At 44.8% G+C, this 14,042-nt stretch overlaps 2 long non-coding RNA genes across 2 annotated transcripts; one reads left to right on the forward strand and one right to left on the reverse strand.

The window, feature by feature from the left end:
* Positions 1–380: 380 nt before the first annotated feature.
* On the reverse strand, positions 381–1,884 carry LOC122926924. The gene is made up of 3 exons (XR_006387733.1): positions 1,784–1,884; positions 1,291–1,348; positions 381–548 (listed from the first exon to the last, which is right to left on the reverse strand). It is a non-coding gene; the product is annotated as an uncharacterized LOC122926924 (long non-coding RNA).
* Positions 1,300–12,914, forward strand: LOC122926923. The gene is made up of 2 exons (XR_006387732.1): positions 1,300–1,428; positions 11,626–12,914. It is a non-coding gene; the product is annotated as an uncharacterized LOC122926923 (long non-coding RNA).
* Positions 12,915–14,042: the final 1,128 nt, after the last annotated feature.

Raw genomic sequence — 14,042 nt, forward strand, 5'->3', positions numbered from 1 at the left:
ATCTCAATAAATGGGATTGCAACGTACATGGTGAGTGCCGTGGATGCTTTCTTATTATGGATACATCTAAGAAGGGTTATAGCAAAAGAAAGAGAAAACGAGAGATGGAAGCGGAAAGAGACATGGAAAGGGAGACCGATTCAAGATATCCAAGTGTCCAAAAAATGAAACTATTCTTTGGCGTGTAACAAAAATGGCTTATTGGCCATCGTATCTAACAGGAACCATTTACTGCTATGACCCGTTTTTGTCAGCCTGAGATGGAATGAGGTTTAATGATCTTCATGTGTTATTAGTGTCTCATTGTATCAAGTAGGAGAAATAAGAATAGGTTACCATGTTCTGGTAGAAGATGGGAGATGGCTGGAAGGCTTCTTCCTGGAAGCACATAGACTGGTTCTGGAATATGCTAAAGCTGGAGTCTGAGAGAGGCTCAGGGTGAAGGTAGACATCAACAAGACTTTCCTCCTGGGCTCCATAGACTAGAGGCTGCCTGGGCTCTTGGTAACTGGGTACGCAGGATGGAGGTTCGTAGGCACTTATCGTTTCTAGGATTAGGACACAAGACCACGGTTAGTTTTATGTATACAATGGAAGATTTGCATATCAAACATGAATTAACTGTTTTGCATAATCTCGTTTGCCTTCAACAGCGGACTTTATACAAGTATTTTGATCCTAGTTATGAGTGGACACCTGACTCTCAGGACATCTCATAATAAAAGCTCTTTGTTCTTATGTGGAATCTAAGATGTTCCCAATTCTAAATTCTCAAGTTCTGGGTAAGATGCCTTGGAAAAATATTATATATCATTACGTCTTCCTTTCAGCTACAATTATGGATGATGCTCAGCTCAAGTAGTTATTATCGAGGTGACCTTACAAGTCATTGCTGGATATAATCTCCAACGCTAATCCAACAAAAACAAACCCCCTTATCTCAATGGAAGATCAGTGTGCACCCTAGAGGATAAAACAGCAGCACTATAAACATGTCATTTCACAAAGAAGCCAGTCTGCTGGTTTAAAGGGTAAAATACATGCTTTATTCTACCAGATCTAATATGTCCACACACACAAAAAAAAAAAAAAAAAAAAAAACCTTACATGGTTGCCCCGTTGTCCTCATCTGCATTCCTTCTACCTGTTGACTGATCTGATTGGTTGCAGTAATTATTGAGTGGATCTTAAATTGAGCTGTGTGAGCTTTGAGCCTTCCACGTATAAAGAATCACGGTGGCTCTTGTAATGATTTAAACAAAAATTTTTAAAGAACTTTTAAACACCAACCTGAAGAAGGAGGAGGAGGGATTGGAAGTGAAACTTGCATTTTGTTCTGCCTGGATTCCTGCATAAAGGATAATAACAGAGACATTTTGGATTAGAAATGTTCTACAAGAAGAAGGCTTCTAGAAGAAGAGATAGGGGGTAAGTCATATGTTATTTCATTTCTATGAGAGGTGCCCATTGCTTGGTTTTATAGATGGTGATATTTTATATGCTGTGGTGGTAACCTTACCTCTGCAGGGGACTGGTTTGTAGATAAGACAATAAGGATACATTGTAACAAGGGGAAAGTGTATAAGGCTGGTATATGGAAGCACCTGCATGTACTTACGTGGCTATAGTAACATATATATGTATTACACTGTATGTCCACTCTTTTGGGCTCTTGTTTGACCAACTCCCGCTATTCTCCAACCCCTTACCACATATTCTATTTCTATATAGCTCAGAGAAAACATTCAGGCTATGCATCTTAGGATATTCAGTACAGTCACACCTTGGCTTAGATTTCCCATATGGAGGATCATTGCTTCCAGAACCTTTCAATGTTCTAAGAGAGGTTCAGCAGCTGATACTACCGTTCCAGCGTGCAGGGGGTTAATGTTTAAAGGGGCTGAGTTGTTACAGGGTTGATAACTGTGTAAGTGAGAGAGAAGGAGGGGTGAGCTGGGCAGGAGAGGCAGCTTTTTCTAGTTTTATTGTTCCCATCAGAGACTCAAATTTTCAATGTCATGAACCGGGAAGCGCTAATCATTTACCTGGCAGATCCCAATGCAAATATTCCTAGCAGAGAAACCCTTCCAAGACTTGTATCGTACAGATGAAAGCAGAAAGAATGCAGAAAATAGAATAAAAATAAATAAAAAAAACAGAACAGGGCAGCTTTAAAGGTTTTAATGTTTTGTTTCTTTCCCTTTTCCTTATTGTAATGGAACCTCGTCTAAGCATTTCACCGCATGTTATACCCCGTATTGCGTTCTGCGGGACAAATAAACCTGAAACCTCTAGTAGATGGCAGTAAGGATACTACTGCCATCATTTTTTAGCCTATATGTGACTACTTTCTGTCTAGGTGGATGGTTTTCTGGATATCATTTTCGTAGTCAGTCCCTGTATTCTGCGTCCTGTCCTTTGTCTGGACTGTTAGCGCCACAAACTGCCTCACTTGACTTTCTCACTCAGAGAGGAGATGAGTGACTCAATTATAGCACCACACATCTCGCTGACAAGTGCAATGCTCTTCTATGGACATCATCTTCTAGGCCTATCAAGACAACAATAGAGCTGTCATACCCCATCTACTACTTAAAGATCTTTCCCTCACATCAGCAGTAAACTGATATTGGGTTACCCACCTATACAGCAGTTTTATCTCTCTGTGCTGACGGAAGGATAGTATTTTGTATTTTATTTTCGATGGTATAGTACTGCCGAAATTCAAAAGAAAAACAGACAAAAATTATATTTAAAAACTGTTTTTATGAATATTTACTAAATATAGCCCTTTCTGATGGCAGTGTCCCTTTAATGCAGTTGTCAGGTTTGCACTAGCTTTTATTGTAAAATGATCGCCTATCCCCTGCATGGGGCTGGGGTAGTTATTGTGGAACTACATGTCTCAGCATCTAATTTACTGTCCATGCTTTGGTTGTGTGCCAAGTAAATAAAGAGCTGTTAGATTCCATATGATATTTAGGCTAGTTCTACACCTGTAGTTAAGCTTTCCGGCAGGCTGTTCCTCCAGACACCATTGACTATAATGGGATCCAGTGGAGATCCGGTCAGTTTTCCGTTCCTCTTCCGGAAAGCTTTAATGCGGGTGTGGAACTAGCCTTACCCAGCTGCTGGTGGGTGGCTTGGTGGCTCAATAGTTAGTCTTGTTGTCTTGGTTGATTAGATAGTTGCATGGTTGGGGTCTGTGGCCAATGGTGGCTTTTCATAACTTGCTAAGTAGTGACTTTACAGGACTGTCTTTATGACCCAGTCAACCCTGGCGATCTTCTTGCTGATAGGATAAAAAAAGCCTATCCCTTCATCCACACCATGATCAGCATTGATCTTGATGCTTAAAGGGGCTTTCAGAGATTTTTATACTGATGACCTATCTTCAGGGCCGCCGATCAGATGTTTGAGAAGACGACCTTCTCTCAGCTTTTCCTAGGACAATGACGACACGTTTATCTCTCACGTGGCTTTCTAACGAAGCTGTACCTCACATGGATCCAGAGATCCCCCATTCATAGCTTCAATTGCATTGCTGGATTTATTTCAGGCTGGCAGTTTGGGGTGGGGGGGGGGGGGGGTGTACTTTCTGCCGCAGTCTCTCCCTATCACAGTGCAGAGGGTGTGCCCTCTCAGAGGGGGCCTTTTCTTTTCTGCTGCAGCTCTCTCCCTGTAACTGTCACAGGTTCTAACACTACGTATGTCTGGTGGCAGTGAGGATGGAACTGAGCATGTGCGACCACTTCAGTGAAGTGGACAGAGAAAAGAAGGAAGGTGGCGCCATACTGATAGATTTTATGGAACAGCAAAGTCGCTATGCTAATTATTCACATGCAATGACAAAAGTATTCAGATCTAATATATCAAAAATGGAATATTTTTCCTGGGACAATCCCTTTAAGTTACTTCCACAAAGCTAATTTAATCTTTGTTCCGCCGGTCTTACTTGTTTTAGATATTAATCATCAAAACCTGGTAGCACATAACTGAATCAGTCACCTATCAGGCACCGAGATGGTCCAATGTATGTGGATAGATTAGCTTAATAGGAAGGCGGAGGACTTGCATATTGCAAAGCGGCATTGTTCTCTTTTCCACAGCATAGTCACCTATTAATAATGACATCTATACCTGGCACGCACTTATACAGGTGAGAAAACCAAACAGTGGTGTGTGTCTGCCGCCTCGCAGATGGTAGTATTAGCACTTGGTATCATGGTCTGCTGCATGTATGAGGCTTGGAGAACTTACCAAGGCGGTCTTTTCTGCTTGTAGAGCCCTCCGCTGTTCCAGCATCTCTTTCACCGTCATCCTGACCTTAACTCCTTGGTACACCTTTGGTTTGGCTGAAAAACACATTGAAGACAATAAAAATTTGCATTATGAGAAAAGCAAATATCGTAATTTACGGTCATAACATTATCCAAGCCATCAGACGGGTGTAGAGCTTCAATTACCTGGTAATTTATATTGGACGCAGAAAAAGTGAGGGGACAGAAAAATATAAAATCACCTTATTAGACTTTACTGCATTAAAGGGGTCGTCCAGCCACCTGAAAAATGCTTAGAATGATATAAATGAACAAAATAGGTAATACTTACCTTACTGATCCCCTACTTCTCCTGTTCCCACTCTTCCCGGATGCCCCTATCCGTGTCTATTCTTCTTGTTCCAGAGTTGACATGGACATGTGACCACCACTGCCAATCCTGTAGTGGTGACAGGTCAACACCAGGCAGGGCCGTAGCTATAGGTCAGTGATGTCTAACCTAACCTAAAACCACGACTCCCAAGATGCCCCCTTGCTTGGCTGTCCTCAGAACTCCATAGAAATGAATGGAGCATGTTGGAGGGGGTCCTAGTTTTATCACAGCTGGAGTTCCGGAGGTTAGCCATCACTGCTATAGGGCGTGCAGAGGTAGCCCAGGAGCCTGAGGGGGCCCAAAAACCCTTGTGCCACATAAGAAGACACCGGTATTATAGAAAGTGCATGCTGGGCAAGTTACACCTCTGGCTGGAGGGAAGGGGTTAGGTCAAGAATTTGGCATAGAGGAGGGTGCCGTTTCAATTTTTGCCTCAGGCAATACGAAGGCTATGTGCTTCCCTGCCCCTGGCCACAAAGCACTGAGGGAAGGGGGGCCCAAGCTGAACTCTTGCACCAGGGCCCATCAGCCTTTAGCTACGCCCCTGACACCAGGTCACTATTGTGGCCAGTGATTGGCTGCAGTGCGGTCACATGTCTTACGTCATCACTGGAGCCGGAAGAAGACCAGCAGGGGATCCGGGAAGAGTTGGAACTGGAGTGGCAGGGGATCGGTAAGGTGAATATGACTTTTTAAAATAATTTAATTCCATTCTAAGAGGTTTTATAAAACAATTTGTGTGTCTGGACAACCGCTCTATGTATATAAACTTTGGCCCTGATTTACTGTGTCATGTAGACTAGATGGGCCAAATGGTTCTTATCTGCCGACACATTCTATGTTTCTATGCCTTCACTCCAGAATTCTGACTTCAAAAAGTCACAAAATGGGGCTTTTGTGACCTTTTGGGATAACTTGTGAAAAAAAGTTAGTGACTTTTTGCATTTTTATATCACTCACTCTGGATGAGAAATGTGGGTGACAAAGTGAGTGGGGTTCGGCTACTTTCACACTAGCGTCATAGGGTCTCAATACCGGAAAAAAACGCTTCAGTTTTGTCCCCATTCATTGTCAATGGGGACAAAACATAACTGAACAGAACAGAATACTCCAAAATGCATTCTGTTCCGTTCTTATACCGGAGAGCATGCTGCGGTTTGCTTTCCGTCATGGGATGAGGAGCAAAACAGATCCATCATGACCCACAGTCCAAGTCAATGGGGACGGATCCGATTTCTCTGACACAATAGAAAACTGATCCGTCTTGCCTATGTTAAAGGTTAGAGATGAGCGAATTTCCGCCTATGAAATTAGTTCACACTTAGTTGTTGGTTAAAGGTGAATTGCGTTATGGATTCCGTTACCACGGACCATAATGCAATGCTATGATGGAATGCATAACGGAAAGCCTTTAGAGGCATTCTGTTATTCATTCCATCATAATTGAAGCCTATGGGAAGCAAAACTGATCCGTCCCGTTTCAGTTATGCAGGAGAAGACTCTCCTGCATATTGGAAACGGGACGGATCTGTTTTGCAGCCCATAGACTTCTATTATGACGGAATAAATAACGGAATGCCTCTAAAGGCATTCCGTTATAGAATTCCGTTATGGTCTGTGGTAACGGAATCCATTCACCTTTAACCAACAAAGTGTGAACGAGTTTCAAAATCTGAAATTCGCTCACCTCTATTAAAGATAATACAACCGGATCCGTTCATAACGGATGCAGATGGTTGTATTATCAGTAACGGAAGCGTTTTTGCTGAACCCTGCCGGATCCAGCAAAAACGCTAGTGTGAAAGTAGCCTCATCTATGTTAATGAGTTTTACCCCAGAATTATCTATAAGGCTTTTTAAAAAAAAAGTCACAATCTCACTCTAGGAGGAGGATGGATAAGAAAAACTGGAGGAGCTTTTCTAGAAAAAAAATAGGCACCTTTATAATAAATAAGATTAGATAATTCATGCAACAAATTTAAATGTCATATGTCAGAAAAAAAAAAAGAAAACTTAAAAAAGAAAACATCTCAGATACATATCCTCAAGATAGGTCATCAATATCTGATTGGTGGGGGTGTGACACTTGGCACCCCACCATTCAGCTGTTAGAAGAGGCTGCAACGCTTCACTGGGTGCTAAGACCAAATACAGCGCCATACACAGTATAGTGGCCATGTCTCGTATTACAGCCCAAGTACATTCACTTGAATGGGACTGAGCTGCGCCTATGACATGAGACTGATGACATGACGTCACTGGTCTAGGAAGAGGCAGCAGTGCTCGTGGGAGCTGATTGGCGGGGGGGCCGGGAGTCAGGCCTTCACCGATCAGTTACTGAGGCCTTAGGGCTCATGCACACGAACGTATTTTCTTTCCTTGTCTGTTCCGTTTTTTTGAGGGCCGTATAGGTCTGCAAAGAAAACGGAAGTTACTCCATGTGCATTCCGTTTCCGTATGTCTGTATTTTCGTTCCGCAAAAAAATATAACATGTCCTATTATTGTCCGCATTACGGACAAGGATAGTACTGTTCTATTAGGGGCCAGCTGTTCCGCTCCGCAAAATCCGGAATGTACATGAAAGTCATCAGAATTTTTTGCTGATCCATTATTTGCGGACCGAGCGTGTGCATGCGCCCCTATGCTGATCTTCTGAGGGCAGTATGAACGAGGAAAGTTCATGACTATGAGCTTCTCCATCACATCGCTCTGCACCATAGTCACACGTGGCCGACGCATCCCTGAAATCATCACTCTGCATGCTGCGCTCGTGCTGCAGCATAAGGGTACGCCCCCAGGGTGACACTGATTGTGACCAGCTTTCGTGTCCAGGATTACAGCGCAGGAGAATAATACAGGATAAGCAGCGCTACAGATTCCAACAATTGGAAAGAGTATCTACCATTGATAGGAAAGGTGGTGATCGCGAGGCAGGAAAGATGCGGCTGGCGACGGGCTTTCGGGGGAGTTTCAGCGTGGCTGTCCGTGCCAAGATTACACCTTAAAACCCACCGTGTGAACAGGCCCGTATAAAGCTACTTTCACACCTGCCTTCGGTGCGGATCCGTCTTGTATCTGCACAGACCAATCCGCACCGATAATGCAAACACTTGTATACGTTCAGAACGGATCCGTTTGCATTATTCTTAAAAACAAAAAGTCTAAGTCAAAACGGATCCGTCCTGACTTACATTAAAAGTCAATGGGGGATGGATCTGTTTTTAATTGCACCATACTGTGTCAGTGAAAACGGATCCGTCCCCATTGACTTACATTGTAAGTCAGGACGGATCCGTTTGGCTGCAAGCAGCGTTTTGGTGTCCGCCTCCAGAGCGGAATTGAGGCGCAATGGAGCCAAACTGATGCATTCTGAACGGATACTTATCCATTCAGAATGCATTGAGGCTGAACTGATCCGTTTTGGGCCACTTGTGAGAGCCCTGAAACTGATCTCACAAGCGGACCCAGAAACGCCAGTGTGAAAGTAGCCTTAACCTCTGAGTTTTATTTACGGTAATTTTCCCTAATATGATGCCGTATAGATGTGCCGGAATGTACACTGGTCCGCTGGGTCTATAAGACATGGCCGAGCATGACGTTTATTTCAGTGGGGAGAGAGGTCTAAGACGGCTCTGGCTGTGTTTTGTCTCCCCATAGAAAAGAACAGGTGGGGGTCATTTATCAAAATGGTGTAAAGTAGAACTGGCTTAGTTGCCCATAGCAACCAATTAGATTCCACCTTTTATTTTGGACAGCTCCTTTGGAAAATAAAAGGAGGAATCTGATTGGTCAGGGGGTCCGCACACTTATAGCCGCCCACTTCCACTGGCTTTAGCCACCTTTGCTCTTAGGTGTGTGGTCACCTTTATGTGGCATAAAAGTGGAGTCACCCTATTCAGGGTGTGTTAACATGTAGCTTTGTAGTGCCATTTTTCTGCACTTTTTTGAGGCAAAAACTTCAGCTCCGGATGTTAGCTGAAGGTCTATGAGTAAATATGAAACGTGGGGCAGGCAGGTGTTTTTATTTTTTATTGTTTTAACTCCTGGTGCTTTTGTTCATTATGTGGCGTATTATATCTTTTTGGCTTCTTTTCAAAAATGCAGCTGGAGCTCTTGGGATTTTTTTCCAGGTGTTTTTACATCACCTTCTTTATAGGGGAAACATGCCATGAAGAACGTGCTAGTGGTAAGATACACTGGTGTAAAGGAAAACTGGCTGAGTTGCCCATAGCAACCAATCAAATTCCAGCTTTCTTTTTTTTAAAGAAGCTGTGAAAAATGAAAGGTGGAATCTGATTGGTTGCTATGGGCAGCTAGGCCAGTTTTCCTTTAGGCCTCTTGCACACGACCGTGGTTTGGGTGCGGACCCAATCATATCAATGGGGACGTAAAAGATGCAGACAGCTCTCCGTGTGCTGTCCGCATCCGTTGCTCTGTTCCATGGCCCGGCAAAAATTATAGATCATGTCGTATTCTTGTCATAGGCATTTCTATAATGGGTTCTGTTCCGCAAAATGCGTAACGCGCGCGGGCGGCATCCGTGTTTTGCGGATCCACAATTTGCGGACTGCAAAACACGGCACGTTCATGTGCAAGAGGCCTTACACCAGTGTATCTTACCAATAGCGTGCTCTTCACGGTATGTGCAAAAAAATACAATGCGGGTGGTTAAAACAAATATGCCTGCGCTTATTTGGACATTTTTGTTATTTTATTTTTTGGTTTGCCAAATTCGAGCATGTGCAAAGCCTTACAAACTGCCAAAAGAGATTATAGGGGGAGATGTAGCAAAACTGGTTTAAAGGAAAACTGGCTTAGGCTACTTTCACACTCGCCTTTGGTGTGGCTCCGTCATGGATCTACACAAACGCATCCGTTCAGATAATATAACCATCTGCATCCGTTCAGAACGGATCCGTTTGTATTATCTGTAACATAGCCAAAACGGATCCGTCTTGAACACCATTGAAAGTCAATGGGGGACGGATCTGTTTTCTATTGTGAAATATTGTGTCAGTAAAAATGGATCCGTCCCCATTGACTTACATTGTGGGTCAGGACGGATCCGTTTGCCTCCGCATCGTCAGCCGGACACCAAAACGCCGCAAGCAGCGTTTTGGTGTCCGCCTCCAGAACGGAATGGAGGCAGAACGGAGGATCCTTTTCCATTCAGAATGCATTAGGGCAAAACTGATCCGTTTTGGACCGCTTATGAGCGCCCTGAACGGATCTCACAAACCGAAACCAAAACGCCAGTGTGAAAGTAGCCTCAGTTGCCCATAGCAACCAATCAGATTCCATCTTTCATTTTCTTTAGAAGTTCTGAAAAATGAAAAGAGTAATCTGATTGGTTGCTATGGGCAACTTGGCATCTTACCACTAGCGCGTCCTTTATGGCATGCCCATACCTCTCACCCGTGTGCAAAAAATTTTGGATATATATATATATAGGTAGCAAAAATTCGAGCATGTGCAAACCCTTACAAACTGCCAAAAGAGATTTATCAAAACTGCTGTAAAGTAGAAATGGCTTAGTTGCCCATAGCAACCAATCAGATTCCACCTTTCATTTGTCACAGCTCCTTTGGAAAATGAAAGCTGGAATCTGATTGGTTGCTATGGGCAACTAAGCCAGTTTACCTTTCCATCTCTCCCGCTGATCGGCGCCATAAGTAAAGTTTTCACCAGTTGTGACAATGTGTTCAATAATTTATCGCCATTTTGCCTGCTTATTGACAGTTTCTAATAAAAACCAGTTCATTATTAACCCCTTCACCAGCAGCAGCGCTGCGTGCGGCCATATTTCCCACGGTAGAGTGTGAGCGGAGGACGGGCAGCCTCCTGTACTGCAGGAGCCGGGTGTGCGGCGCCCTCCAGGTAAGTGGCCCCCGCTCCACGTGTGTGCACTCTGCGCGGTGTAGGCGAGCTGTGTTTGCCGCGTCCTCTACCTGTCTGTGTACAGCCTGCCGTGCGGGGTATGGTCCCTATAGGTGGGATCCTCGCTAATGCACGTTTATTATATACGTCCTATGTGTTTACTATAGCGCACTCCCTACATTGGACTAATCTATGGCAACGCTGCGGTACCGACGCTATGTGCACAGGGTCCAGGCTGCATAAACGTGCTTTGCGGGGTTAGACTACAGCCCGGACCCCCTCCCGGGGCAGCTCCGCTGACGGCGGCCGCACAATGTAGCCACTTAGGCGGATGAGCAGCCCAGAGAGCGCCCGTGCAGAGCGACACCTGTTGGCCACAGGCGGACATGGCAGCCTGCTTCTCCGCCGGGAGCCCCGATCGCACGCGCTGCGGGAGAACTGGCGACTTCAGTCCCAAGGTGGTGGGGTGGGGGACAGAAAAAAGACAAAAAACCAAATCCTCGGCTTAAAGGGACTGATCAGTGACCCTTCTACCTGTGCGGATCTGAGAGGGAGGGAGGAGGGGGGGATCGCGCTGGAAATTTGCTAGGGTTCTGATCACATAGGGAAAACAGAAACGCCCAGTTTGTCCCCGGTCAGAGATGGGGGGGATCCTGCAGACGCTGATTTTTCTAATCTCCCTTTCAATGCTCGATGTCACCTAAAATCGGTTGATTTGTCATTAAAATGAACGTGCAACCAGAGGGAGGACTGTGCTGCGGCCAGGACGTCCTGCGCCCACGTCTGCTAAATGGCGCTAAACAGCAAATGTGCGCCCTAAAAACAGTCCAAAACGACAGTACCGAGCCCCCAGCAAAAGCCCAGCCACCTACACACACACCCAGTGCACCCCCAGCGCTTCATTGCACCTTCCTGCAGTGACACCCCCCCCCCCCCTCTTATTACCAGGGCTCCCCATGAAATGATACAAAGTAGCAGCAAGTGTTAGTAAATATGGTCAGTAAATATGCAAAATGTGTCCCTTTCAGCCTGGGATCTGAGCAGCTTTCTGCCTATTAATGAAGCCTTCTCCTTTTCTCTCTCTTTTTTTAAAGGTACAGCACATGAGAAGAAAGTCAGCAAATCTGCACAAATGCCAGGAAAAAGAAAAAAATAAGAATAAAATGAACTTACCAGACATTGGAGAAGATCAGTAATTTTTTTAATTATTTTTTTTCTCAGATTTTTCAAGGAAAGGGGAGAGAAAAAAAACAAAAAAAACAAAAATCCCCAGGGATGCTGCAGCCTGGTCTAGAGAGCTAAGTCCCTTCTCTAAGGCAAAAAATAAGGCTCAAGAGTGTAATTTCTTCAAAGTTCCCGAAATAAAGCAGGTCCCTCTGCTGTAATGGAGGCTGAGGATATAGGATACCAATGTATTATGGCTACAGATATAGGTTTGGATTTTTTCCCCACCATGCCATCTATTTAAAAACTCTAGAAACCAATGATTTGACAATCAATGATTGCGCGATAGTTTCAATTTGAATATTCAAAGCCCTAACAAAAAGACAGATCTTTTGGTGAAACAAAGCCCGTGTGCCTGTACCTGAGGGTCTTTAGGAATAAGATTCGATGTCGATCCCTCCCACCGGACTTTTCGGAAAGAAATTTTTAACATTTTTTAAAGCTTTTCCCTAAAATGAGCAGAGGGGAGGTTAATTAGCCCGGTAATTGTGAGGCAGGGAGCTGCAGATCCCCCGTCGCTGTTTTGTAAGGGGGAGCTAGTGATTTGGGAACTTAGGGCGCAGGTGACGGAATTTTGGGGGGTCACGCAGGGCTGATTAGAGGGGTTTTAAGGGGGATACGAGACAGCTAGGCCAGCAGGGGGCGTGGCAGCCGAGCAGACAGTGCTGAGCATTGTGTCTTTGTGTGACAGGAGCAGGCCGGGCGCCTCGCAGCCTCCTCTGCTCAGGTGCAGCATATTACCACTGCCTTTTACACCCCCCTGTCCGTGATATTACAGAGGGGCGCACGAAATAAAGGCGTGAACGCACCCGTGCAGTGTAATCGTGTGAAAATGCCATATGTCATGGCTGTACACACGCGCTATATAATGACATATCCTACTAATCCTATCTTAGTTTATAGGTACAGAAATACGTGCACCCAGCGTCGGAAGGGGGCGCTATACGGAGATTACCTGGAGCGGAGGTGTTGATGCCGATAGGGAGTGCGGGTGACCTCCTGTCCTTCTTTTTACTCCTCATGCAGTAATCACTACTATTATAATAGTCTAGGCTTGCGGTAAGGCTACGTTCACACGGCCATTTGTATTTTGCGGTCCGCAAAAAAATATGGATGACATCCATGTTGCATCCGTTTTTTTTTTTTTTTTTGCGGATCCATTATAACAATGCCTATCCTTGTCTGCCAAACGGACAAGAATAGGGCATGCTCTTTTTTTTTTTTTTTGCAGGGCTAGGGAACGGACATACTGATGCGGACAGCACACGGTGTGAAATGAATGGGTCCTCATGCAATCCGAAAAAAAAAAAAAAAAAGGAATGGAAACAAAATACATTAGTGTAAATGTAGCTTAAAACAGTTTTTACGTAAAGTAAAGAAATGAAGCCGGGACACGATCTATCCTGTAGCGGTGCTGCAGTGGTGGACAGGAGCGCCTAGGGCCCCCCAGTTAAATTAATTCTGGGGGGGCCCGCTGTATAACTACATGCAAATATTACCTGACCCCTCTTCGCAAATCCATAAAACGCGCATTTTTTTTTCCTCTTCCCGGCCTGCTCCTCACACTGCTATGTCCTGGAGACCCTGTCAGTGTCCCGACGACTTGCTCTTGGACGAAGACCCTCGTAGCTGTGCGAGCCAGGAAGCACAGGCTGACACAGTGGAAGGCTGCAAGATGGTTCATGATGGAGGCCCCTGAAGCAAAGTTGAGAAGGCGGGTCGCTGGGGAAAGAGGACACCGGCTCTCCTGCCTCTGCGCCTAGAAGGCATCCGTCTACAGGAAGACACTAGGTAGTCCGTTAAACTGCACAGCTGTACGTAGTGCGGTCAGTGTACCGTGCCTTGTGCGCACTGACTCAGCGGGCCCCGGGGGATTCTCCTGCTCTCCTGTGGGCCAGTACCAGCCTGATGTGTGTGTATAAAGCCATTGGCATATGAACTGTCAGGATGATTTGTGTCCATAATTTGAGAAATAGGCAGAATATAAGGCTATTTTTCATATGCATTTTATTATCAATATCTGCTTTTTAATCCCCATTTTTGAACATTGGATTATTTAACATCTTCTACATGAGGGATGGCCGGATGGATAGTATGCTGTTTATATGATTGCCCACACTGTAATGCTTTACCGTAAAAAACTCATCGCTGTACAAATCGGGGCCCGTTCACACAATGTTTTCCTTGCAGTTTCCACACAGAATCCGTTCCCAAAAAAAAACAAAAAACGCCTTTATAAAGCCTCCCATTCATTTCAATGAGATGCAGAACTTCCATTATTTTTCCA

Source organism: Bufo gargarizans, chromosome 2 (genome assembly GCF_014858855.1).
Source record: "Bufo gargarizans isolate SCDJY-AF-19 chromosome 2, ASM1485885v1, whole genome shotgun sequence".
Taxonomy (NCBI): domain Eukaryota; kingdom Metazoa; phylum Chordata; class Amphibia; order Anura; family Bufonidae; genus Bufo; species Bufo gargarizans.